This window comes from Emydura macquarii, unplaced genomic scaffold (genome assembly GCF_026122565.2).
Source record: "Emydura macquarii macquarii isolate MOO-44397 ecotype Brisbane River unplaced genomic scaffold, CSIRO-AGI_Emac_v2 contig_2897, whole genome shotgun sequence".
In the NCBI taxonomy this organism is placed as follows: domain Eukaryota; kingdom Metazoa; phylum Chordata; order Testudines; family Chelidae; genus Emydura; species Emydura macquarii.
The window spans coordinates 8,355,208-8,382,169 of NW_027133034.1; the positions used below are offsets into that span (position 1 = coordinate 8,355,208).

Consider the following 26,962-nt stretch of genomic DNA (forward strand, 5'->3'; position numbering starts at 1 on the left):
CCTTCAGAAGGGCCAACTGCACCGCCCTGTGCTCCCTGATGTTTATGTGCAACCCCCAGTCCTTCTCTGACCAGGTCCCTTGTGTACTGTGGTTGGAACTGACATGTTCCCCCACTAGGTCCAAAGCATCTGATATCAGGGTGACCGAGGGAACCAGCTCTTCAAAGGGCATCCCCCACATGACTGCCCAGGAGTCTAACCACCTATCTAGAGAGGCAGGGGCACTGTGACCACCCTGTCCAGGGAGTGTCTCCTTGGGCATACACCGAGGCCAAACAGGTCTGGAGCAGTCTGAACCTTAGATGCACATGGCGTACCATGTACGTGTAGGCTGCCTGGGCCGTTGTAAGGGGATAGGCACAAAGGCTCCTGATCAGATCCGACATGGCTTCAAACCAAGGCTGCAGAAGCAAAGCTCTGGCTTGTGTGGAGTTGAGAACGGCCCCGATTAACTCTATTCTCTGCACCGGTACTAGTGTAGACTTTTGCTCGTTCACCATTAGGCCCAGGCAGCCCATACCAGGTTGAGACTGATCCGGACCTTAAACTGAGACCTGCCCCTGATCAGCCAGTTGTCCAGATAAGGGTAAATTTGCAAGCCCTGTCGTCTGAGATGTGCAGCTATGACCACCATGCACTTCGTGAACACCTGTGGGGTGGAAGACAGGCCAAACGGGAGGGCCGTAAATTGGAAATGGGTACAACCCACTACAAATCAGAGGAACTGTCTGTATCCAGGAAATATTGCAATGTGAAAATATGCATCCTTTAAGTCGAGGGCGGCATACCAGGATCCAGGGAAGGAATAATGGAAGCTAGTGAGACCATGAAGCACTTGAGCCACTTTTTCAATCCCTGCAGGTCTAGAATGGGCCTGAGGCCCCTCTTTGCCTTGGGGAAATACCGGGAATAGAATCCTTTTCCCTTCTTGTCCAGTGGAACTTCCTCTACCGCCCCCATTCTGAGAAGGCTCTCCAGCTCTTGCTCGAGGAACTGCTTGTGAGAGGGGTTCTGAAGAGGGATGGGAAAGGGAGGTTGTGGGGAGGGGAAGAAAACTGCAGGGTGTACCCCTTGCAATGATCCCAAGAACCCAACAGTCAAAAGTAATGCAAGCCCACTCGGGAAGGAAGGGGGAGAGACAATTCAGAAACTGTAGGGAAGGAAGATTCTGGTTGGAAGCTGGTAAGCCATCCTCAAGCGCACCATCAAAACAGTTGGCACTGCCCGCCGGAGCACTGAGAGGATCTCTGTTGAGGTGATGAGGACAAAGGGGCTGGTCAGTGCCTTCTGACGCTCCTGTCCCTGTCTCTCTTCCTGCTCCTGGGGTAACTCCCAAGCGCGTAAGGGAGTCCCAGAGATTCTAATTGTATCTCCCTAACAACACTTGCTGGTTGGCAATTCTAAATTGAAGGCTAGCTGTGGAATAAACCTTCCTGCCGAATAAGTCCAGCTTCTTGTAATCTTTATATTTTGGCATGGAGGTGGACTGCCCTTGCCTGTCCTGGTCATTTGCAGCTGCCACCAAGGAACCCAGTGACGGGTACATGAAGAGATACTCTAGTCCCTTTGTGGGGATGTAGTATTTCTTCTCTGCTCTTTTGGAGGTTGAAGGCAGAGACGATGGGGTTTGCAACAGGCCCTTAACCAGCTTGAGAACCCCTTTGTGAACTGGTAGGGTGACCCGGGCTGGCACTGCGACTGCCAGGACATCAAACTGGTTGTCTGTGGTCTCTTTGAGCTCCTCCACTTCTAATCCCAAATTAGAGGCCATCTTTTTAAGGAGCTCTAAAATCATCCAACAGGATGGACGGGCTGGCAGCTTGCCTCGTCAGGACTCAAGGACCGGTAATGGGACTGCCCAGAGCGGTACCGCGGAGACCCCTGCCAGGAAACAGAAAAGCATCACAATGCTGGAGGGCTGAGGCGGTGCTGGCCATTTTTGGGCAAGCCTCTTGCTGACAGTGACTGGCTGTGATGCCTGACTTCCGGGGGGGGGGGGGGGGGGAGAGTCCCTCAGTGCCGGGGAGTGGGAACAGCATCTCTCCCTAGAGGATGTCAATACCAGGGAGCGGGAACAGTGTCACTCCCTTAGGGATTTCAATGCCACGAGCTCCTTTGAGCCGGTGATCGAGATTGTCCATGCTCCTTTGTTGGGGACCGCTGTGTGCGGTGCTGCTCAGGCGTCAGCAATCGACCTGGTGCTGGCGACCGGGAGCATGACCCCGGGGATCTGAGACTTGGCAGTGGTGGAGACCTTCTCCTCAGCAACCTGTCTTGAGGCAACGCCCTTTGAGACTCAGGTGACCAGTGCAGCTAGTGAGGGGGTCCCATCGTGGGCTTCTCTTTGGAGACTGGAGCCTTGTCCCTTCCCAGCACCAGGGTAGGCGTAGGAATGGGTGGCAGAGGGAGAGCCATCAGGCCTCTCGCCACTTGAAACGTCTCTGACATAGATGGCACTGTAAGCTGGAGGGGCCCCCTTCCGCTCCCCAGAGTCAGGGGTGGCTCTCTTGGAGGGCTCAGAGCCCTGAAGGGCGAGTCCTGCTCTGGGTGCCGCAGCACAGCCAGCTGGCACAATGTAGTGCCCTCACTCAACCCCACCTCCCCGCTCTTCTTCAGTGCGGGGCAGCGGCCTTTGTCCATGCGCTGCTTCTTCTGCCTTTTCCGTGGAGGAGGAGAAGGCCAGTGCCACGATGTTTCCGGTGCTGGTGGGGCACTCTGCACCGACGACGTGCTCGGCACCAAGGTGGAACGTGGTGGCTCTGAGGCCAGTCTCAGGGCCTCTTCCATGAGAAAAGCTTGCAGGCAGATCTCCCTTTCTGTGTCGGCCTGAAGCCCTTGCAAATCCTGCATTTATCCTTCCTGTGCGATTCCCCCAAACACTTTAAACAACTGTCATGGGGGTCGCTGAGTGGGAAGGGTTTGCCGCGAACTGTTCAGGGCTTGAAGCCCAGCGAGCGGGACATACCGTGCTGCCAAGCAGAAATCCCTAACGGGACTACCACTTAACACTAACTGACTACCTAACTACAGTACTTAACTAACAAAGACCTACTGAATTAACCTAATCTCTAACTATAAGAAGAGGGGAACTGAAGCACTTGCGATAAAAGCAAGCCGAAGCAAAGGTTCCAGCAATTGTCAGTGGCGGAAAGAAGGAACTGAGGGGGGCGTAGGGCCAATGGCGCCTCATATACCGCGGCATGCACACAGGACTCCAGGGGGCGCTGGAGCCAGCCCTACAAGTACTGCTAAGGAGAAAATATTTCCGGTATTCGTGCACGGAGGCACGCACACACCTAGAATGGAATCGACAGGAGCAAGCACTGGTAGAAGAGCCAGATTTTCAAAATACCAGAAACCTAAGGATGCAGGCAGAAGTATATGTGCAATTATCAAAATTGTGCATGCAGGTCAAGCATCTGCTTGTGCAAAATGTCCAGCTCAGTGTGAACTATCAATCATATGACCTTTTCAGATCTCCTATCAATCCATTTTTTGAAACCTAGAGTTTAAGTACATTATTTAATTCGCACTTTCATGAGGAAGATAGCCTAACAGAAACCACTAGCTAGTTATAAGCAGGGATTGGATCTCTGAGTTCTATGTTTGGCTCTGTTGCTGACTGTGTAACCATTCAACTTCTCTGTGCCTCCATTTATCCATCTGTAAAATGAGAACAACAACAGCTGCCACAGAATGGTGTAATGAGGCTTTAAACTTAGTGTTTGTAAAGTGATTTCATTTCAAATACTTGGATGAAAGCTGCTACAGATGCTCAAAGTATCAAGCCAATATTGTGATTCTTGTGTCTACGAGTGCATTATTACCCCTTTTAAACTCTAATATTTTTGTGCATTCATGGATTTTTCCTATGCATGTGGCAAAAACATAGGAGACTGTTTTACCTTAAAACGTTCCACATTGCTAAGCAGAATGTTCTGCAGCCAAGTGCAGTGATAGCTAATGCATGTCGCATGAGGCTCACTGCTGAATTGTCAACCTCCCTGAGCCCTGCTGAATTTTCATCACAAGCAGTAGCCTGCAAGCCCCAAGTTGTTAAGCATGGTTACGGAAGAAATCTGGAGGTGGAAACCTTGTCAATCACTGACAATGGGGCCTTGCTCAGCTGATAATAGAACTGCTGCTGCTGCCTATGAGAGATTACTGTTAGCATTTTGGAAAGGCAGCAGGAATGATCTTTCTTTCCAACAGCAAAAGACCCAAAGTATCTGACATCTTTGCTGTGGGGTTTTTTGGTTTTGTTTGGTTTGTTTCCCTTCCCCCCTCCCCCCACTCCTCCCACATACACACGTAGCACTTGGGAGGTTTTCAAACACTTTAAAATGAAAGGAGTTGAGCTACCATCCCCATATATTTCTGCATTGCATTCTTCCTACCACTTCACTCTTAATTTAACTGTGTATTTATTTATTTATTTTTATGGCTGCTTATCTGACCCTTTCGCCTGGATTTTAAATGATTCTCCTTCAGTCATACGAGTTTATTACAATAGTACTTTTATTCAACTCAGAACACAGTAAAGTACTGTGGGTCTGATGCTGCACCATGGCAGCTTTGCTATTGACTTCAGTGGCTATCCTACACATATATGCAAGAATTTATAACATACTCATTTCTATTGCAATTAAGAAAACACTATATAGAGATTTCTTTTCCTAATGTAAATTGCATCTCAGTCTAGCCCGATATTGGCTTTGAATAAAGCTAGATTTTCAACAGTGGCTGCTGATCACACCTCCTGCTACAGCCTTTAAGCAATGAGCTCTCATACCCTTAAGACAAGTTCAAGAGCTGTATCTGAAGATCCAGGTCACTTCTACTATCTCTCGGAGTAGAGAGCACAAGTGTTCAAATAAAAGGGAAGAGTGGAAGGGAAATGTGAGTCTCTCTCCATGCAGATTAATGTACGTGAACCAAACAGGCAGGGATATTAGTGGCCGAGCTGTTTAAGTCCAAGGTAACACACAATTTGAGGAAGCACTCTGAGAATAGGCTCGTAGCACTTTAACAAATTATGCTGAGCTGCTAATAGCTGAATAGCAGACTGTGACACACTACAAACCTGACTGCACACCCTCTAAAGTCAGTGGGAGACTCTCCATTAATTTCAATCAATACTGAGGTTCAAGACTATCACAATGACTTTTTGAATCTCTCAAATGACTAATCAAGACTTTATGCTGGCATCCATGCACATAGCTGCACTCTTAGTGACTTAAGAGGGGACCTGGCAAATAGTGAAGTCCCTCCAATTTCAAGTAATATTTGGGTTTGGTCATCAGGGGATAAGGGGCAGTTATGAATGTAATGAAGCTTTTCATACAGAATTATAATATGTGAAATATGTAGTATAGCAAATCTCATCTGGATACATACTGAAATTCACACCTGAAATGGTTTCAGTCATTCATTTTTATCACCTTGTACACATCATTGAAGACAAAATAGCCTTCCGTAATAAAAAGACTACTGAGCAAACAAACTCACCTTCAAAATATAGATACATATATTACAGTTGTACAGCACCAGCAGCTATGTGAAGTATCTGGCACTTCACACATGCACTTCATACAGTACTTCAGTCAAATAAGAAAAATATGCCCCTGCCTCAAAGTTCTTATGATCAAATTAGACAAAATACAGACCAGGGAGCCAGCAGGGTGGAAAGAGAATTGATTAAAGCAATGCAAGTAACTGGTAAAGTTAAGCACATGGCTTGTTAGCTCCATAATTTGTGTACACACACACACACACACACACACACACACACACCTTAGAATAAGGGGTTATGTATGTGTAGGACAAGGTTTGTAGGCCTCTTTGATCAAAATCTAGTGCTTTCAGGAGGGATTTAAAGAGGAGAGTGTGAAGCGTTATTGGACTGGTTCAGGGAGTAGATTCCAGGCAAATGAGGCCACATGGAACAAGGCACTGAGCTTACAGAGGGAGAAGCACACAAAGGAACTTGTTAGCTGTGCATGTCGAGTTGAACAAAGAGAGCCTGAAGACAGAATAAAGGGACAAAAGCGGATGGGTACGCAGAGCTGGGTTGTGTACGGTCTTGAAAGTGAAGCCAAGGAGTTGAGGAGGAGCCAATGGAAGAATCTGAAAAAGGGTTACAGATGGTCAGTGTGGTGGATTAGGAACATGGCTTTATGCTTGTATTTTGGACAGATTGAAGGAAGGTGAGGCTGGTGTTTAGGAGCCATTGAAGAGGAGGGTCTGGTCGTGAAAGTAGGAGATAATCAAGGAGTGACAACACTGTAATCATTTCAGTATAACTAAAAAATGCAAATCCCTACTCTGATAGGCTGAGACCCATGAATCTGGTTATTTCTCAATAGCCATACTACTACTATGCAAATCCCTGTATTTTGATTGGTTACTGCTCTCAGATCTTCCTATCCATATGGCCAAAGAAAGATGGCCTCCTCAGATTCAGAAACACTCTGAATCTTAGTCACCCCACCCAACTTCAGATATTCAATACAATTTAATTTTTTTTAATTGTTTTAATGTGTAGAAGAGGTGGCCAAGCCTTCCTTGATGGGAAAGATATTGAAAAGATGGGGGACATGTATCATGACAGTTTACGAGGAGTTGAAATGTTGACACAGCAATCTGTTATAGCTATATGAATGGAGAGTTCTGTAGGAAGTAGCTAGTCAGAACAGAAATATGTATATGAGCAAATTGAATTGTAGGGAGGGGAAGATGGAGAGCACATTTTACTGTAACAGAATCATTGAAATTGGGGGCAGAGGAAAGATCTATTAGCTTATCCAGTCCCTCTCCCTCTCAGTGTAAGATTATTCCTATATTACATTTTCCTAGTGTTTTCTCCAGTCTAATTTTAAAATTTCCAAACAATGTTTCTTCCTTTTGGAGATTATACCATAGCCTACCTAACACATCTCACTTGTCAGGCCTTTTCTTCTTGATATTTGGCCTAAGTTTTCCCTTCCTTATTTATTCATACTGTGATTCCTGATTACAGTCATGTATTACCTTAGATATTTTTGCTCAATAAAAACATGAAAAATTTCCTTTCTGCCTTAAAGTATGTATAGATTGTTATATTGATGCTTAATTAAAATTATACCAACAGCACTTACCTCCTTTAATCTTCCCCCAAACAATCAATCCCTCCAACCCTCAACAATTTTTTAAATCTCCGATATCCCTCCTGTTTATCATTATATTTGTGGTGGTCTGATGTCCAGAATCCCAGATTATAATGCATCAGAGTAATTACTTTCCTGGTGTATGATGTCAAAACAGTCCAGAACTGCATTGACCTTCTTTGCTGCCACACTACACTGCAAACTCATATCTCAATTACTCTCTACTATCAGCCTGAGGTTTCTCCCCTTTTATTAACTATGTTTGTTATTTATCTCCTGACAAATCAACTTGCATTTTTCCAAGTTTAATTTCTCTTTATTTGATGCCAATATATCTATTATACTCAAAGTAAACCTAGAGAATTTAATTACATGAACATAATAAAATAATTTTAATATGCTGGCAAAGTTAAGCAGACAAAATTTATGAAACATCAGAATCAAAGTTGTCTGTTAAATTTAGTTTTTCCCCTCTTGCTTAGACAGTATTTAATTACATGAGCATATAATACATTTTCTATGGGACCTGGCTCTTGAGTCTCAGGCCTGTGCTCTATCCACTAGGCTATGCTACCTCCATCCAACTCTTCTTCCAAGTCTTTTTCACAGCACAGGCTGCTACTTCCACAACTTGCCCACAAACTTCTTTTCCCAGCTGCATCCTCGCCACCAACATTACTTGGAAGATACATGTGTCAATCCATCCCTGAGATGGACTGACTTGGAGAGATTTTTAAATGAAATATAAATACAGGACTGATTTGCTCCTTTAAGCCCCCCCCCACATTTAATAAGTTCATTGGCTATTCATGGTCATAGGTTCATCAGGTTGCCAGGTTACAAGAGTGAGGGTAAAGAAACTAGAAGGTGTTGCATGATGGAAGTGATAAACAAGGCTTTTTATGCAAAATGCAGCAGCATGGAATTTAGTTTATGCAGCAGGAGAGAAATATAGTAAGCAATACTGAAACATTAGATAGATAAATAAATGATTAATAGCTTATAAATGTGTTAACAGCTCTTTACAATGACATGAGCATACAAACAGCAGCTTATTATCAAAAGATCACTAACTGCTTATAAATGCGTTGTCAAGGTTTTCACAGTGGAAAAAAAAACATGAGGGCTTTTTAAAAGCGTCAATAATTAGAACTCTCCTAGGTTATAACTGTCACATAAACAGCTTGCAAATGACTAAAAATGCCACTCTAAAGTAAACTTCTCCTGCTGACTGGCTGGGTGTTTTTGTTGTTGTTGTTGTTGTTGACAAAACTATATCTGAGGTCTGGATTCTAAAGTGTAAGATGCAAGCGTTTGTGCATGTCTATACCTTGGAGGTGGGTAGGAGTCAACAGTGAGCTGCTCTCATCAGCACGGCCCTGCCAAATCTCACGTCCTCTCTCGCCTGCTGCACGATGGCGTAGTGGGACGTATAGGTGTGGACCAACGATGAGGTAGCTGCTTTGCAGATGTCCTGCAGGGGCACTTGTTCCAGTAAGGCCGCCGCCGAGGCCTGGGCTCTGGTTGAGTGCACTGAAACAACTCCTGGAAGCGGCACCTTGGCCTGATCATAGCAGCACCCGATGCAGGTGGTGATCCAGGCGAATATGCGCTGGGTGGAGACAGGTGAGCCTTTCATCCGGTCCGCCACTGCCACAAACAGCTGTGTCGACTTCCGGAATGGCCATGTCCGCTCAATGTAGTAGGCCAGGGCTCATCTCACGTGCAGCGAATGCCATCTCCGCTCCTCCTCCATCCCGTGCGATTTTGGAAAAAACACAGGGAGGAAGACATCCTGGTTATAATGGAACTGGGATACCACCTTAGGCAGGAAGGCCGGGTGGGGTCTCAACCACACCTTGTCTTCATAAAAGACGGTATAGGGGGGCTCCGAGGTTAAAGCTCTTATCTCGGAGACCCTCCTAGCCGAAGTAATGGCCACCAGGAACGCTACCTTCCACGAGAGGACAAGCAACGGGCATGTAGCCATGGGCTCGAAGGGGGGTCCCGTTAGTCTGGCGAGGACCAGGTTCAAATCTCAGGGAGGCACCAGGTCACAGACCTGCGGATACAGCCTCTCCACCCCTTTGAAGAACCTGACTGACATAGGGTGGGAAAATAATGACCTCCCTTCCATCGGCTGGTGGAAGGCCGACATGGCCGCCAAGTGCACCTTCAGGGAGGCCAGCGCTAAACCCTGGAGCTTCAGGTGGAGCAGATATTCCAGGATCGCCTGTATGGGCAAGCAGCTCGGTGGGATGCCCCAGGACTCCACCCAACAGGTAAGCCGTTTCCACTTAGCGCGGTACACCACCTGAGTGGAAGGTTTTCTGCTGCCCAGCAGAATCTGTTGGACCTGCACCAAGCAGGCTCTCTCTCCCTCCATCAGCCACCGAATCTCCAGGCCGTCAGGTGGAGGGAGTCCCGCTCCGGGTGCAGCAGGCGACCCTGGTCCTGGGAGAGCAGGTAGTAATGCCTTGGGAGCGGCACTGGTGGGGCAATGGACAGGTCCAGCAACATGCTGAACCAGTGCTGTCTCGGGGTGATCAGTATGACGTCCACTTTGTCCCTCTTGTTTTTACAAGAGGACCTTGGTCAGTAGCGGAATGGGGAGAAATGCGTACATGAGGGTCCCCGTCCAGTCTATGAGGAACGCGTCAGAGATGGAGCCTGGCTTGCGACCCCGGAGTGAACAGAACCTCAGGCACTTCCTGTTCCAGGACGACGTGAACAGGTCCAGTTGAGAAGCACCCCACTTGCAGAAGATAAAAGATATCACCTCCAGGTGTAGTGACCAGTCGAGTCGGGGTAGAAACGACGTGCTGAGGCGGTCCGCCTTGTCGTTCCTGACCCCAGGGAGGTGAGAGGCAGATATATGTAAGTCGTGCCTCACCACAAAGTCCCAAAGTCGAATGGCCTCCTGGCAAAGGGCCGAGGAGCGCGCTCCCCCCCTGACTGTTCATATAGAACATGACCACCATGTTGTCTGTGAGGACCTGCACCATTCTGCCCCTCAGGAATCTGAGAAACACTTTGCAGGCCAGGCAGACTGCTCTGAGCTCCTGGACGTTGATTTGGAGGCTCTTCTCCTCATTCGACCAGAACCCCTGGGTGCTCAGGTCGGTGCTGATATGAGCCCCCCACTCCACATCTGAAGCGTCCGTAATAAGGGTGACTGATGGTGCCAGATCCCGGAACGGAACCCCTCTCAGTACTTCCCTGGGAGTCCTCCACCAGTTCAGGGAGGTCAGGACCTGTGGGGGAACCGTGACGACCCTGTTCAAGGAGTGTCTGGCTGGTGCATACATCGAGGCTAACCACGCCTGGAGAGGCCTGAGTTTGAGGCAAGCCAGCCTCACCACAAACATGCAGGCTGCCATGTGCCCCAACAGCTTCAGGCAGTGCCTGGCTGTCATCGTGGGGGACCTGTGTAGTTGTTCGATTATGGCAGCCATCGCCTCGAACCGAGGCTGTGGGAGGAAGGCTCTGGCCTGGGTGCCGTCCAGGGTGGCCCCGATGAAATCTATGCGCTGCACCGGGGTGAGAGTGGACTTCTGCTCGTTTATGAGCAGCCCCAGTCTGGTGCATGTCGCGCAGGTGAGGGCTAGGCTGTTCCGAACATGGGACCTGGACCTGCCCCAGATCAACCAGTTGTCCAGGTAGGGGAAGATCTGCACCCCTCTGCAGCGCAGGTGGGCCACCACCACGACCATGCACTTCATAAAGATCCTGGGGGCGGATGAGAGGCCAAAGCACAGGGCCGAGAATTGGTAATGGCAGCCAGCTACCATAAACTGGAGGAACCGCCTGTGTCTGGGAAGGACGGAAATGTGGAAATACGCATCCTTTAGAGCAAGGGCGGCATACCAATCTCCTGGATCCAGAGCAGGGATAATGGAGGCTAGGGAAACCATGCGAAACCTGAGATACCTGATAAACTTGTTCAGTCGGCGGAGATCTAATATGGGTCTCAGGTCCCCTTTTGCCTTGGGGATGAGGAAATATCTGGAGTAGAATCCCCTTCCTATTTCCTGTAGAGGGACTGCTTCCACAGCCCCGAGGAGGAGGAGGGAATTCACCTCCTGCAAAAGGAGTTGCTCATGAGAGGTGTCCCTGAAGAGGGACGGGGTGGGGGGGAGAGTCAGGGGGGAAAGCCATAAACTGAAGGGCGTATCTCCTGAGAACTACGCCAAGGACCCAGTGGTCTGATGTAATATTCTGCCACTTGGCATAGTAGGGTCTGAGCCTTTCCGCAAACGGAAGGTGTGGATCCAAGAGAAGGATATTGGTGCCACCCTCGGGCGCACCATCAAAATTGTCTCTTAGCGTTGGGCCCTTTAGAGGGTCCCTGCTGGGAGGCCACAGATGACCCTGAGTGGTTGCAGCGCCTATTTCTATCATGGCCTAGGGGGTGGTTGGGCTTGGCATTGGGGCTATGGCTGAGACTGGGGTGTGTACAGACCCAGCGACCGGAGCATAGCCCTGGAGTCTTTTAGGGCGTGCAGCTTCTCATCCGTTTTATCAGAAAAAAGGCCTGCCCCATCAAAGGGCAGGTCCTGGATAGATTGCTGCACCTCCTGGGACAGCCCAGATGACTGCAGCCATGAACACCACTGCATGGCAATCACAGAGGCCATGGCTCTGCTGGCGGTGTCCGCCGCGTCACTGGCCGTGGCGCCCTCCTCCAGGACCGTTGCAAAGTCCGCCGCCTGGTCCTGGGGCAACCCCTCTGCGAACCTGAGCATTGAGTTCCAAAGGTTCAGGTTGTACCAACCTAGGAGCGCTTGGTGGTTCGTGATCTGCAACTGTAGGGCCCCGGTGGAATATACCTTGTGGCCAAACAGGTCGAGTTTCTTATTATCTTTGTTTTTAGGCATGGTGCCTTGGCCACCTTGCCTAGCTCGTTGGTTGGCCATGTCAACCACCAGGGTCGCAGAGGCAGGGTGAGTGTATAGGAATTCAAACCCCTTGGATGGTTTCTTCATAGTATTTCTTCTTGGTGCCCTTTGAGGTGGGGGCAACCCAGGCAGAGGTTTGCCAGAGAACCTTGGCCAATTTGAGGACCCTCTCGTGTACCGGCAGGGCCACTCTAGATGGTCCCGCCAACCCAGCTACCCCAAAGAGGGGGTCGTCCTCCTCGGAGAGCTCCTTCATCTCAATGTTCAGGTTGCTGGCCACCCTCTTGAGGAACTCTAGATGGGCCCTGAAGTCAGGGAGGGGCGCCTTCTGGTCTCTGGTGGCCGCCTCATCAGGGGAAGAGGAGGAGGATTGCGGAAGGGGCCCCGTGGAGGGTCCTTCCTCAGGGTCCGATTCCTCCTCTGAGGAATGGCCCTTAGCCGGTTGGGGGGGTGTGCCGGGTGTGCTATGGAAGATGGGACAGATACAGTGCCCTGTCCCATCTACGCCTCCCATGGGCCCCAGTAAGGCCACTGCCACGGTCCTTGCAGCCAGCCCAGTGCTGGTATCGGTGCCGGCTGTGGTATGTTGGAGTGGGACTTGCCCTTGCGGGACCCCGAGCCACTAGAGCAGTGTCGATGGTGCCTGCGGCTCCTGCTCATCTTCGCCGGGGACCTGCCCTGCGACGACTCCGACGAGGTGGAGGTGGAGGCATGCGGCTCGACGAGCTGGAGGAAGATGACCTCCGTCTCAGTGCCGAGGACTTCTGGCGTCGCTTCCCTTCCGCGGATCGGGAGCGGTGCCGCCCATGCCGCCTCGGTGCCAAGACCGACTCTGAAGATCGCGAGAGGCATCGAGTCACGGTGGTCTGTGCCGTCGGTGCAGGATCCTTCGGCACCGGGATCCACGCCGGCCTGCGCTCTAGGGATCGGGACCAGTGCCGTTGGAGGCGAAGGGCTTGGTGCCAGGGTGCAGAAGCTGCACGCACTGCGTAAGGCAGATCTGGATCGGCACCGCCTTGAACACAAAGCCTCCGGTGCACTGGACCTTCCTCAGTGCCATGGTGAGGAGAAGCTCGACGACTCATAGTCGGAGCTATGAGGGGAGCTGGTACACTTTACCCTCTCTGACCGTCTGGGGGGGGAGACTTCGCCCCTGACGGTCTCGACCACCCACCTGAGGCACCCTTCAGCACGGGTCGACTCCGGTGCCGGTGGAGCATTCCGCACCAAGGAGACACTCAGTACCGTGGGGGAATGCGCCGGTTCAGAGTGCGGGCAGAGCGCTGCCTCCATTGAGATAGCCTTCATCCGGATCTCTCTCTCCTTCTGGGTCCATGGCTTAAAGGCCTTACGTATTTTGCACTTGTCCTAATGATGCTGCTCACCCAGGCATTTAAGGCAGCGGTCATGGGGGTTGTTCACAGGCAAGGGTTTGCCACAAGCGGCACAAGCTTTAAAACCTGAAGAGCCAGGCATGCATGGCCCAACTCTAAGCCCCTAAGGGCGCTTATCTATTCTAATTCTAAATTAACTACACTTAACAATTAACAACTCTAAGTATTAAACTAGTAATAACAGTTCAAAGGGGAATTCTGCTTGCTAGAAGGCAAGAGGCAAGACGTTCTAGTAACTGTCATGGGCGGAAAGAAGGAACTGAGGGCCCGGAGGGTCGGCGGTGCCCCATATACAGCGGCATGAGTGCAGTACTCCAGGGGGCACCTAAGCCGACCCTACAGGGTCTGCTAAGGGGAAAAAAGTTCCGGGAACCAGTGCACGGTGGCGTGCACTCACCTATATCGGAATGGATATGAGCAATCAGTCAAAGTAGAAGTAGCATTTGCTAGGTTGCATCTCACCATAACTTTGTGTCACATGCTGACGCTGTCAAGCTGTGTGGAAAACACCAGGTATAATTGAGTCTCGTCAGTGCATAGTTGGTGCAGTGAATGAACACAACATCACCTTCCGAGATCCGAGTTCAAAAATTTTGCTGAGGCAACAAGTGGATTTTGTGGTTTCCTACTAATCCCTGATGTTCATTTGCCTTCACCAGAAAGTCATCACACAAGTGACAGAGTCATGGAAACATAGGGCTGGAAAAGACTTCGAGAGGCCCTCTACGCTGAGGAAGGACCAAGTATACCTAGATTACCCCAACAGGTGTTTGTCTAACCTGTTCTTAAAAACGTCAAATAACGGGGATTCCACCACCTCCCTTGGAAGCTTATTCTATATAGTTAGAAAGATTTTCTCTATAAGCAATACTGGAACACAAGAGAAATAAATTAATAATTAATAGCTAAGTATCTTGTCACAATGAAACAAAATAGGCATTAAACACATCAGCCTTCTTGATGACACCCATTATTAGCATACCATCCCCACTAAATAGAGGACCTACACTTTTCTTCATCTTTCTTTTTCTCCTAATGTGCTTATAGAACCTCTTCTTATTGTCTTATGTCTCTTGCTAGGAGTTATTCATTTTGTGCCTTTGCCTTTCTGATTTTGTCCCTGCATTCTTGTGCTATTCTTTTGTACTCCTCCTTAGTAATTTGTCCTTGTTTCCACTTTTTCTAGAGTTCCTTTTTGGTTTTCAGGTCATTAAAAGAGCTTCTGATGGAGCCATATTGGCCTTTTATTCTTCCTATCTTTCCTTTGCATCGGCATAGTTTGATTTGCATCTTTAAATCTTCCAGTTCTCTTGAACTCCCTTAGTACATGCAGAACTAGAATAACAGGGTACTACCAGGGAAAACTGTCGTGTATTGAGATTCTATGGCTTGTTTTATTTAGACAGACTGAATGATCATAATGGTCCTTTATGGTTTTTAATTAAAAAAAAACCCAATACATTTGTGCATTGACCGAACTCTGTAGGAAAGCCAAAAAGCTCCATTCACACTATGCCTATAATCCCCCAACTTCAATAATAATTCACTTTACACCAAAAAGGTTAATGAAAATGAATAAAAACTGGCAGTACTGAAATCCCACCCCCTTATTCTCTTTACTGCTAGTGCCCTAATTCAAGCTTAAATAAGTGTTGTTAAATCAAAATTTATGTGAATATGAAATAAACATGTAGCAAAATGTATATATGGGGAATGCTGAGGCACAGCTAGGGGAGAATAACTCATCAGGAAACTACAGCCTGCTTTGGAGGAGAAAAAGGCATGTGTCAAAGACAAGTATAGCCATATTCTTGCATAGCTCTTAATTCATTCCAATTTGCTTTCATACATGTCTCCTGAATCCCGACCACCGCCATATTTCATGAGAAGCTGAACTGATGCTGCTCATCATGACCCTAATTCAATTGAGTAAATAGGACCAGAATAGGTTTAAAGTTAAAGTTAAACATGTTCTTAAGTACCTTGTTGTCTTAGGACCAGATCTTTATTGCTAACGCTGGGCATTGTTAGGAAGATTCCAAGAGAGTGTGTGCTTGATTGTGATCTCAAACTAGTGAGAATCAGGAGTCAGTCCACTGAAGTCAATGGACTAGTGTAAAATCAATGTAAGTGGGCTCAGACTTAGGCCCTGAATGTCTAAAGAGCAAACAGAAGGTAGAGCCCTTCAGAAGTTCAAGAAGAGTGAGCCTGACTAAACAGAAGGTTTATTGGGTCTTCCATGAAGAAGAGTGCTGACAGAAGGCTGATGGGGTGGTACCCTCTTAACCTAGGCCATGCTCCACTTTTCATGATGCTGGGGAGATTAAAACTCTGCTTTTTCTGGAAATGGTAAAGATATGCTGCACTGGACAACTTCTTGCTGTCCCCATGTCTTCTTCCTTTAGCATCCTGCTTTTCCCTTCTGGACGGCCATGACTCCTTGGTTGAATATGTCATCCCCATCGCCCTCCTGCTACACTCATACACCACCACCCTAAGGGAATTTTTAAAAACATTTCTTTGGGGTTGAGCCTATAAAACTTTGATATAGTAACTTTATTCTCAACAGAAGGAGAGCTGTTATGAATACTGTATTTTGAAGTCAATAAGGTTGTGCAGATGTAATTGAAGAATTTGGACCAACGTGTAAAGAATTATTACACATGGGCAGATGGTAAGAGTAGTGTATAATGTTTAATTAATGCACTATATCTACAAAGGGACAGAAAGGGTTAAGTGAGTTATTGGAAAGATACCATAGCAGGCAATAAGAGTGTACATATTAAGACTGGTTAAAAGCAGCACAAAACGGGGTGAGACCAAGGTTATGCAAGCCAACTTACTGACTATGACCAAAATGAGCACTGAAATATAAAATGTTGTAATTATATCTCAAGATGGCAAGGTAATTGCAGTGGTACTTGCACAGAGATTTGGGAAGTAAGGATATAATAGGAGATCAAAAAAAAAAAAAAAAGATCAAAGTCTTAGGTGATATCCTGTGGAAGGTGGGTCAACCGAAATGAAGAACAGAAATCAGACTGTTGAACAATGATAATGACTATACTTTAATGTATTGCATTCATTATCATAGTAATTCTTTTAACACCCTATCCATTACTCAAATCAGTCCACTTTCATAGCCACTACTATACATATCTGTACAATTTAAATTTGGAAGCTGTTCATGCTCTCATTTTCATTGAAGTAATAGTTTAAATATGTTTTCATTCCAACCATTTGTTGCCAGTGAATCAGGTAGATATCCACGGCAGAACAGCAGCACCCTTTCCAAATAGCTACAGAACAGTGGATAAGACCAAGGAAAATGATTCTAGAGAAGAGCTTAAATGACAGACATTAAACATTGAAGTGTTGTGAAAAATGCCACGTCTGAAAGTGATGTTTACTATGAGTGTGTGATATACTAATTTCCTGCCTCACTTTACACTGGCAGCTATTGGATCCACACAACTTTAATGGAGTCCTGAGAGCTATTAACACAGAGCACCTATAAAGACAGATCATCCTGACATTATTTTACAAACCTAATTGGGCTGTCTGGTCAATAAAATGTCTCTAGAAAGGATCTTAAATGCAACAGAGCTCATTACAAGCCAAAGTGCTCGCTTTAAACAGCAGGTAGTTTTCAGAAAATTTAAACTAATGAATTGTATTGTTCATGATGTGTGCAGGACTGGAGTCTGCTTTTTATCTACAGAGGAGGTGGAGATCACACACACACACACACACACACACACACACCACACACACCTGTAGGTGAAACCAATGGATTTCTCCTCTCAACATTTTACCAATTATGATACATTTCAAGGTAAAATCATTCAGCTACACTGGTAGGGACAAAAAAAAATTCACCCCCCTTCCCGCCCCCCCAGAAAAACCACCAAGAACAATTGCCTTTATTGGTTTACTCTACTACATATAGTTTAATATGAACAAAATAAAATATTCTGTTGGAGACTAAACTACTTTTAGAATTAACAACCTATTTAGGAGTCTAAGCCACATTTTCAAAAGTGATTTAGAAGCCTACTTCTCACTGAAAGTTAATAGGTGCTTAGGTACAGAGAAGCCTAAGTCCCAAGTCATTTTTGATAATAGGATGTAGGCTCCCAAGTCACTTGAGCCCTTTTGAAATGGTTACCCTTGATCTGGACATAAACATAGAATCTGGACCCTGTGTGCCATGAACTCCAACATACAACTCTTCAAATTAAAGTAAATTAAACTCCTCAAATTAAACTTTGTCCCCAAAATTGAAAAATTGGTGATAAATCTCAAACCAGTAAGTATAGTGAAGGCTAAATCGGGAATCATGTACTTCTGCTTTATGTCTTATTAACTTCCAAATCAATTCATTTGAAAATGTATGTACACACCCACCAGTATATTTTACATTTTATCCACATGTGGAGGGAGAGTAGAAAAATGCCCCTTTGAAATAGTAGCATCATTTTTAAGGTACAAAATATTTTGTAGGGTCGTAGACTTGCCGAGGAGATAAAAGTGAGATCTTACTCTTGCACAGTGATATAGTTAACTAAAAAATAATTTAAACATAACATGACAAATAAAATGTCCCATTAGTTTTTTGTATTAGAAAAGGTTGAGAATAGATTCATAATGAGAGTATCTTCTGACCAAATGGCTCTCGGGAGGCTTGTAAGTAGTTTGGATATTTTAACTACTGTATCATCTCAAAGTGTTTAGAGACATCCAAAACCCACATAAAAATGGGGCTTTAGATTAGTGAAAAGTATTACACACTACACACAGTTGGGAATTTCACTGAATATTGGCTAGCTGCAGGTTGGTTAAAAAAAAAAAGGATATACAGCACTGCCTTTCTAATTGGTAGCCAAAGTCATTCATAGGTTAAACTTAAAACAGTGTTTTTGAAAGTAACCACTACCTCAGAAGTGACATAAGACCTTAGTGGGTATTTCCCTGTGAAAGGTCATACATTGGCTGTCTGATCTTGGTGGGGCTGATCATTTAAACTATATGCACGTCTCTGGCTCTTATGACTTCAGATGTTTTGAATGGACAGTGTGATAGATAAACCCTTCTGAGATATCCATGAAGAACTACGCTTTCATAGTACTTGTGCAACAATTCATGAGACTAATGAGCAATCCTCTCATGTACATACCATTTGGAAACATTAACCTGTAGGGTCTCTTTCTTTTAAAAGAAAAAAAAAAAAAAAAAAAAAAAAAGTTCTTTTGTAACAGGGTATATAGATCCTGCCTTGTATCTGGCAGGCAGTGTATTATTACTCACTCTCTAGCAGGGAACTTGCAACAAGAGTTTGTTTTCACTTCAGGGAAAGTCAAGGAAGCCAAGCAGAGAGTGGGCTGAGCTAGGCTCAGCTGGGACTAATTGTTCCATTACTCCTTTACTTCACCCACTGAAATCAGTGCGAGTTTTGCCACAGGAAGCAAGCTCTGGCCTGTATGCAGGAAACCCAAAAACTACAAAAAGGGAGAACAGTGACATTTCTCCCTCCTTTTTCTGTGGGTTTGGACTGAACTGGAAACCAGCCTCATTGTGAGGAAAGACTAATTTTTTTTTAAATCCCTCTTATTTATTGAATTTTGGTTGTGAGAAGCCCTCCCTCCCCGAAGTGTGTGTGTAAGAAGAGATTACTGGCTGAACTGCTCTTCTTGAGCCAAATGTCTTACTTTTCAGCCTTCCCTGACCATAATATCCCCATTGCCCAGTACAAAAAACAGAGCAAAGAGGAGAGTGACAGCTATGGCTGAACCAGAATGGGGTATGTCAATGTGCAAGGCTAAAGGACAACAGCATAAGGGTGTTTCGAGTACTGCAGAATGAATATAATTTAAAGAAACTTGGGCCCAATTCATCCTTGGGTTTAAGTGAATGAGGTTACACCAGAGATTAACTGGATCCCCTTAACTTCACCATAAATAAGCAGTTTCTGGAGGTATTTTGCACAGGGTATTATGATTTGGAAAATACAGAAAAAGATTCCTTACAATTTAAACTGAGTACTAACGCAAAGACATCTCATTAGACAGCATACTTTAACCAGCTCTATGGCAATCAACTCTAGCCATCCAGCTCTTAGAAAATGTATCTTATAAGAACCAACATGAGGTACAAGGAAGCTCCATTTACAAAAACTGTTCATAAAATAAATAAATTAAAGCACATCCCAAAACTTGTTACCTTGAGCTACACCCAGGAAAACAGTGCGGAAAAACAGGAAAGAAAGAAAAATGGGAAGGTAGGGGAGAAAAGAAGTTTCCAATAAGGGTTATATATGCACACAATTCATGGCATAATTACCCTCCGGTAAGTGTAAGGGGGTACATCTCTCACAATAGTTGTATTGGAGCAGTCTGTGTGAGGGGGGAAAAATCCACTCCCTACGTATTCTACCTGTGATCCTCTAGAGTAGATGTGAAAACACCTCTCTAAGTAAAGTGATCTCTCCACCTCAGCATATAGCGAGCTTTCAGATATTGACAGTCACATGGCAAGTGTTAATTTGGCCTTTTCAGAAAACTCCATGCACCTAGTCACATATTTTTTGACTATGTGATGATACTGTATACATTTTTTTTAAAATCTCCTGCAAACTGACTTGTGGAATGGCAAAACTGGACCTGCGCTTTCTCTCAACAAGGTTGGCTTTGGAGTCTATCTAATGACTGGCGGTCTCAGCAACATTTTCTGAAGTTTCATATTGACTCAAAATCTGATCGATCCTTCAGTAAGCCATTTCCATTAAATAGTTTAGCAAAAAGTTAGTTTTGTTTTACACAACTGATTTAATTCCTACCAACAACTAAAAAGAAAAATCACTTTACTACAAAACAGCCCTGAATAAGTCTTCAAGTTCAAAATAAGCCACACACAACTTCATCCAAAGTTTAGAATACAGCTAGGTAATTTGGTTCTGAGTTCTGACTCTGCAGATTAATCAAATTTACAAAATCTGAATTTGCATCACTTGTAATGAAAGTACACCCCCACTATATATGACCCCTTCTAGCTCCAATATCCATTATCTCCTTTGGATTAATCATGATCTCATTTCTCTGTTAATTGAACATTCTGTTGGTCACTCTGGAATGAGGTGTCTCATGTCCCTTTGCTCAACTGTAGACTGAGATCCAGATGTTGAAACTGAAGCTCCAGAAATTGAAACAAACTGGGGCACAAGGTTATTCATCAGGAACAACATGGATCTCTTTCCAATATAATCTGTGGAGATGAACATGTATTAATAAAACAATAACAGACATTAAAACCAGTAAGTCAGATGTGAAACAATTTAGGTGCATTAATGAAGGAGCATAAGATCTGCAAATATTTGACACTTAAAAATGTTATGATTTATAATGAAAAGTGGAAAAGTCATTACAGCAAATATACTTCAGCATGTGTCATGTATACTACACTCTAATTGAAAGCAGCAATCTACATCTGCTTCTAAAAAGACCTGCTTCTGAATATTGAGCTGTTTTAAGGGGATGTTGTAATGCTTCCATCTTTTTGTCATATCAAAAGATCCCAAATCATTTTCAAAATGTTAACAAAGTAGTAACTTGAATAATCTGAAGAGCAGCCACTTTTGAGATGGAACAAAAAGCCACTGCAAAACAATTGAGAATGCCATTGGAAACTACTGGAATAATTTAAATTAGCAGAATGTAATTAGTACTGTTGGAATTTGGCCAAAGCAACCCTGGCCATTACCCCTCCTCTTGAAAAACAGAATCCTCTTGTGATTGGGGGTGAAAGAGGGGAAATCTTGGTTCAACTCTTCAGTTTTACAGACCCCCTGAAAGATGGCATCTTCAACAGTACAATGCCTCCTATCAGACTTAGAAGTGGGCTCAATATTGATTCAAGTGAAGGGGTGCCACTTACTGAATCATTATGACCACTTCCTGCCAACCCTGGTCTTTGGAAGTCTCCCAGACAAATGCTGACAGGCCCTAGAGTTGCCTAGTGTGAAACATCTGACATTGTCACAGCCTGATAGGGTGACCAGATGTCCTGATTTTATAGGGACAGTTTCGATATTTGGGGATTTTTCTTATATAGGCACCTATTACCTCTCCTACCCGTCCCAATTTTTCGCACTTGCTATCTGGTCACATTACAGACTGAAGCATTGGGGCTGCAAAAGTAACACAATTTAGGGACTCAACAAAATGAATACTATGAATGGTTTCTCATTTAATTTCAGATGAATTTCAGAAGCTTAAAATGCTCTATTCAGATTTTTCTTCTATTTTCCCTGCCTAGATTAAATGTTGTATTTTTAATTCTTCCTTTCTTTTAATGATACTGCTTTCCTGACAAGCCCACATTGGTTAAGCCCCTAATTAGAGAATAAAAACATGCAGTAAATTATTTTTACTATGGCTTTTATTTGATGGTCTTCACACTAAAGTCCTCTTGTTAATGAATGGAGATATTCTCAATAATTATTCATCTCCTATTGAAATTGATAACACCATTTGGAAGGATGATAATTCCATATATGTTTCTCTGCAAATAAGAAGAAAATTAATATTTGATAATGATTTTATACTTCTCACAGATTCCAAATGGATTTATGAACAACACTAAACCATTGCATATTTTACTGGACATAAACTCTATGCCTTCCTCATGTGCAATTCAAGGGATGAGACTGTTAATTAGGAAGCCAGTTTAGCTGTGAATTTATGTAGCTTGTACATGTGCTGTTATAACTATATCAAGAACTAATTTACCATATATTTTTCAAACGTATTAATACCTGAAGTGCACAGCACCTAGATTGTACACATCTATATCTAAAGTTGAAGGGAAAAACTGTATAGATTAGTATATTGAACTTTTGATCAATAAGTATGGCATGTAATTAATGATGTTATTACATATACGTGTGTGTACACACATGAATATATACAAGGGGATGGAGTTAAAGGTGTACATACATCCTTGACATTAATATTTCCTGATTTTTGAGCCCCTGTAATTTTAATTAATTACAACTTTAATTGTGGATCATTTTAAAAACTTACTTATGGATTTATTTGTACATACATATACACACCAAATGCATAGGGGGACATAGAGGAAAAATAGAAAATAACCATGCAAGAGCTAATGGCACTTCGATGTTTTAATTCCTGTAATGAAATCATAAATCACAGAACAGAACCTGAATCAGGCAATTTGCCTTTTAAAAGTGAAGTTATTTAAAGCACAGAAAGAACAGGAAAAATATAAAGAAACATGGCAAGAAGTTTCTGGATTAAGAGAACAGAATTACTACACAAAAAATGTTATTAAAAAAGACAAATTACCTCTGGTCCTCTAGACACTCACATAATATGAGAAATCTGGTGTAATTGGCAAAAAGCTGTCATTTCAAACCCCAAAGAATGCTAAAATGCCTTTGTTTCACACTAGAGGTCACCCCCGGTAAGAAAATATAATTGTAGCATCTTTTATTTTCCCCCTGTAGCTGTTACAATATTGAAGAGCTGTTCCTTATAGCAAAGAGATTGGATTTTTATGAGGCTGTTATGCTAAACATCTTTCCAGCAAAGTAAAAGATGGCATTCAACAGGATTCACTCTTCACCATTATACAGAAACTGGTATTGACCACATATAGTGACAGACAGCATTTATTAAAAAAGACCATCAACCTAATTTTAAAAAAATCATTGTAAATAAATCATGGGACAACATTTTTGATTAATTAGTACATTATTCCAATCACAAAATAATGTATTTGTTTTTTCTTAAGTTGTTGATAAAAGGTCAGTACTGCCTTATGGCAACATATAGCTGGCATATAATTAAATCCAGTCATGTACTGTATATTTTAATTCCGTTTTAGCTACTTTATTGTATAAAGTGAATCAATAGCTTCTTTTAATGTTAGCAAAAAGTATTTATACAAACTAAATATGATTTTAAATGCTTGTAAAAATGCAAAAATTCTTTGATGCTAAGAAGAGAGATTTCCAAATATAGCTGTTGTAGCACAAGTTGCATATTTTGTGATGCAAGTTGCTTCATCCTCTTTAATTTTTGAAACTGTAAGCAAAGTTAAAATTTCATCTACAAAACAAATATTTAGCAACTACACAGATAGTTAAATACATAAGAATAAAATAAGACCTTCCATTCTCAGCTATCAAGCTGCTCTGTATAAGTGCTGTGTATTCCTGGATGAGATTCAGCAGGATTTTAGTAGTTAAGGCTTAAAACGTTTCCTTTATTGTCAAGTTCTGCTTCACCCCCCATTACTTTTTCAGCACAGAAACCTTATTCATGATAGAGATACGAGTAGTGCTTAGGCCAAAAATCTGACTGTATTGAACAAAATGAAACTGACAGGATCAGGCCACTGGGTTTTGGTTACTATGATGCTAGATGGCTTAAAATGATAAATGTGCCAAGCCACCTTGGCTAGTCAGTGAACCATAATATCTACCATTTCCCTGAATACTCCAGACAATTACCCATCTGGCTTGCCTGGAGTTTTCCAGCTTCGTTTGGATAGGACACTCATTGTCCAAAATGATTGGTGTGTGGCCAACCTGAAATGTTGTCTTATGAGATGGTTCATCACATCATCATGTGGCTTTTTTGGCTGCTGTCTGGAAAATAAAGCAAGGTGCCTATAACAACCCTTGGGGGATAGGAAGGAAGAAATGAACCAATAAAGAACATATCAGAAAGCACTGTACTGCACATACAGCTTTATATTCTACTCACCCAGCATTCACACCGGGTTGGTATAGTGATGTGCACCCTTGAGATGTTTAACTTGCATTGGCTTGATTTAGTAAATGGGAATAAAAGAATTAATATTCTTCTGCTCTTTTAAAGCCAGGCAGGATTGTATAGCAAATCTGGGTGATCTGTCAGCATTACTCAAGGATTTTTTTTCTTTGTACTGTTTGTGGGAAAGTGTTATATAAATGTAAGTTAATTATCATGGTTAAAAAACCTGACATTTTTGCTTCAGTTAGTGGGAGTTTGAAAAAAAAATTGTGTTTGGTGAGCCAGCTTGTTTGTTCAGAAAAAGTTATGAAGTTCACACAATTTGGGAAACTTAATTAAAAGTCAGGAATAGCAAGATTCTGCTCCAGCACAGACTAAAGAAATAGAGTAGATCATATAGAGGGAGAAAAATATTGCTTGTGTTAATTGTGCTACTCTAAGCTTAACTAAAGTGCCCATAGCTGCAAGAAAGATGGGTCCTCTGGACTGTCTTTGTAACTGGGTACTATGCAAACTAGTAAATGGAAGGGGTTTTTTAAAAAAACCCTGTTAAGGGATTTGTAGAGAAAGCTAGTCTGGATGGAATTCTACACTTTGGGTGGAAAGTCAGTTTGTATCCACACACAAATTGTTTTCAGACTGTGATGGAAACATGATAGGGTATTATCTACATCAGCATTACCCAAAATATGTGGGGGGTGGTATTAAGGGCTAGTTGGGGAGACAGGGAAGATGGTTACCTTCACATGGTGGGTTTGGGGGAGGGAGGGAGCATGAAATGGCTTCTCAGAAGGCATCAAGACAAACACCGACATCCTGGTAAGAATGCATGCTCATACAGTTCACACTGTGGTTGTATTGTGAAGCTCTTTGGATACAACTCAACTCTGTTCAGTTTAACTATTTCAGGTAAGTGTGTCAGACCCGGTTAAAAAAGCACAGCTATACTTATGACAGAGTCTAAAATTATTAGATGTTGCTTGTTCTATGGCTGGATCATAAGGAGTAGCCTCCATAGCCATGACACGTGATATCTCACTTGCTGTTTTTATCAACAGTACAGAGTACCATTAAGGTTACCCTGATGTTCCAAACATTGTAGAGCGAGCAGGAGCTACTTTCTCTAGCATCATGACCACTAATTTCCTCTTTTGCAAATCCTTCTCTTTCTACTATCTCTGCTGGACTTTCTTCCAGGTTAGTGACCTATGACAATAGTCAGTGGAACTGGCAATTATACAGAAGAGATTTAAGTAGGGGTGGCTGAACCAGCAGGGGCAAGGGGAGAGGAGTTAGTGAACCTGCACTGGAAATATTGTGGGGGCTCTGCGTCATGTAAACACTTGCATGCTTCAGGAGCGGGGGGGTGTAGGCAAGAGCAGGCACCAAGATGGGCTGGAACAGGCCCAGGAGTAGGTAGGAACCCCCCAGGACCTGGAGCTGGCTGACCCTGCCTCCCTCTGCCACACCTCAGTACCTCTCCTCACCCCTTCCTGTCCCTCTGCTGACCCCACCACCCATTCACAGGGGGTTTCTATTCCCCCTAGATTTAAGTATTCATACTATCATTCTTATAAACATTAAAATGAATAGAAAAGGAAGTGGTCTTATTTCTGGCCTCATGCTAATTTTACAGTGATTTAACTCCATTGGTCTGAATCTGGGAAGAGAAGGAAAGGGAAGGTGAGGTGGATCTAAAACTGAAATAAGCAACTCCTGAAGAGAAATAAGAGTACCTTCGTGCAAGCTTGCCCAGGTTTAACTAAACTGGTTTAGACACACACCTTTAGTTACAATGGTACAAGTTTGTGTGTAGACAAGGTCTCAAGTTGTGCTGACACAACTAATCTGGTTTAGAAGCCAATTTGGTTAAAATCAGTGCAACCTCTTCCTTTGTGTCTATTTCTTACCAACCTAAATTAACTGGACATAAGGTACTATTAAAATGATAGAAGTGTACTCACACTGGGATAGTCGGGGTGAAAGAGAACAAGAGAAGGAAAGGTATGTGTGACTGATTTAACGAAGTCAAGTTTCTAAACTGATTTAGTAAATTGGCACAATGTATATTTAGAGAAGGCCTTATTTACACCACTGCTGTGGTCCCATAGGGCCATGCACTCCAGCTAGTAGTTGGAAAAAGTGGCTGGGGATCTGGCTTATTAAAGTGAGATCAGAATCAAGCCCAACATGTGGAAAATTGAAGTGGAAATCTATACTGATATGTCATGATATAATGAAATTTAAGTCTTGTGCAGTTTGCCCAGCGTGACTACTACAGCGGGTCAGAAAAGCTTTGACAGAAACATATTCTGCCAGACTATGAAGTTCCATCCAAATTGAAATGCTTCATGAAGCTGTGTTGATATCGTCAGAAATTTCTCACTAGAAGACCCCAAACTTATTCCAACAACATCAAAAAGTCCCATTTCAACAACTCAGAATGACACATTTCAATATTGTTTTGAAATAAAGAAATTCTAAATTAAAAGTTATTTTGTATTGTAATTCCCCCAAAAAGTCAAAATTGAAATGAAACATTTTGAACAATCCAAAATTATTCCTATTTACTGATTTTCATTTTCCACCAGAGAGTTCTGAAATTTTCAGGTTGTGTGTTGACTCTAAATGAAGCCAGATTTTGAAATCTCAATATCCTTTACAAAACAGAATTTCCATCCCCCACACAGCTCTCATGACTATGCTGTACAGGTAGAATTAGGATGTCA

General features: G+C 43.8%; 1 long non-coding RNA gene across 2 annotated transcripts in view; it reads right to left on the bottom strand.

Moving 5' to 3' along the window:
• LOC137166757 (uncharacterized) overlaps window positions 1-26,962 on the bottom strand; it is a 141,261-nt gene that overhangs the window by 96,881 nt on the left and 17,418 nt on the right. Inside the window, exon 4 of one of the 2 annotated variants that reach the window (XR_010923802.1) lies at window positions 21,864-21,993. The exons of the other annotated variant lie outside the window; for it this stretch is intronic. This is a non-coding gene — a long non-coding RNA (uncharacterized lncRNA). Of the gene's footprint in view, window positions 1-21,863; window positions 21,994-26,962 lie in introns of those variants that run through there. 2 annotated transcript variants of the gene reach the window in all.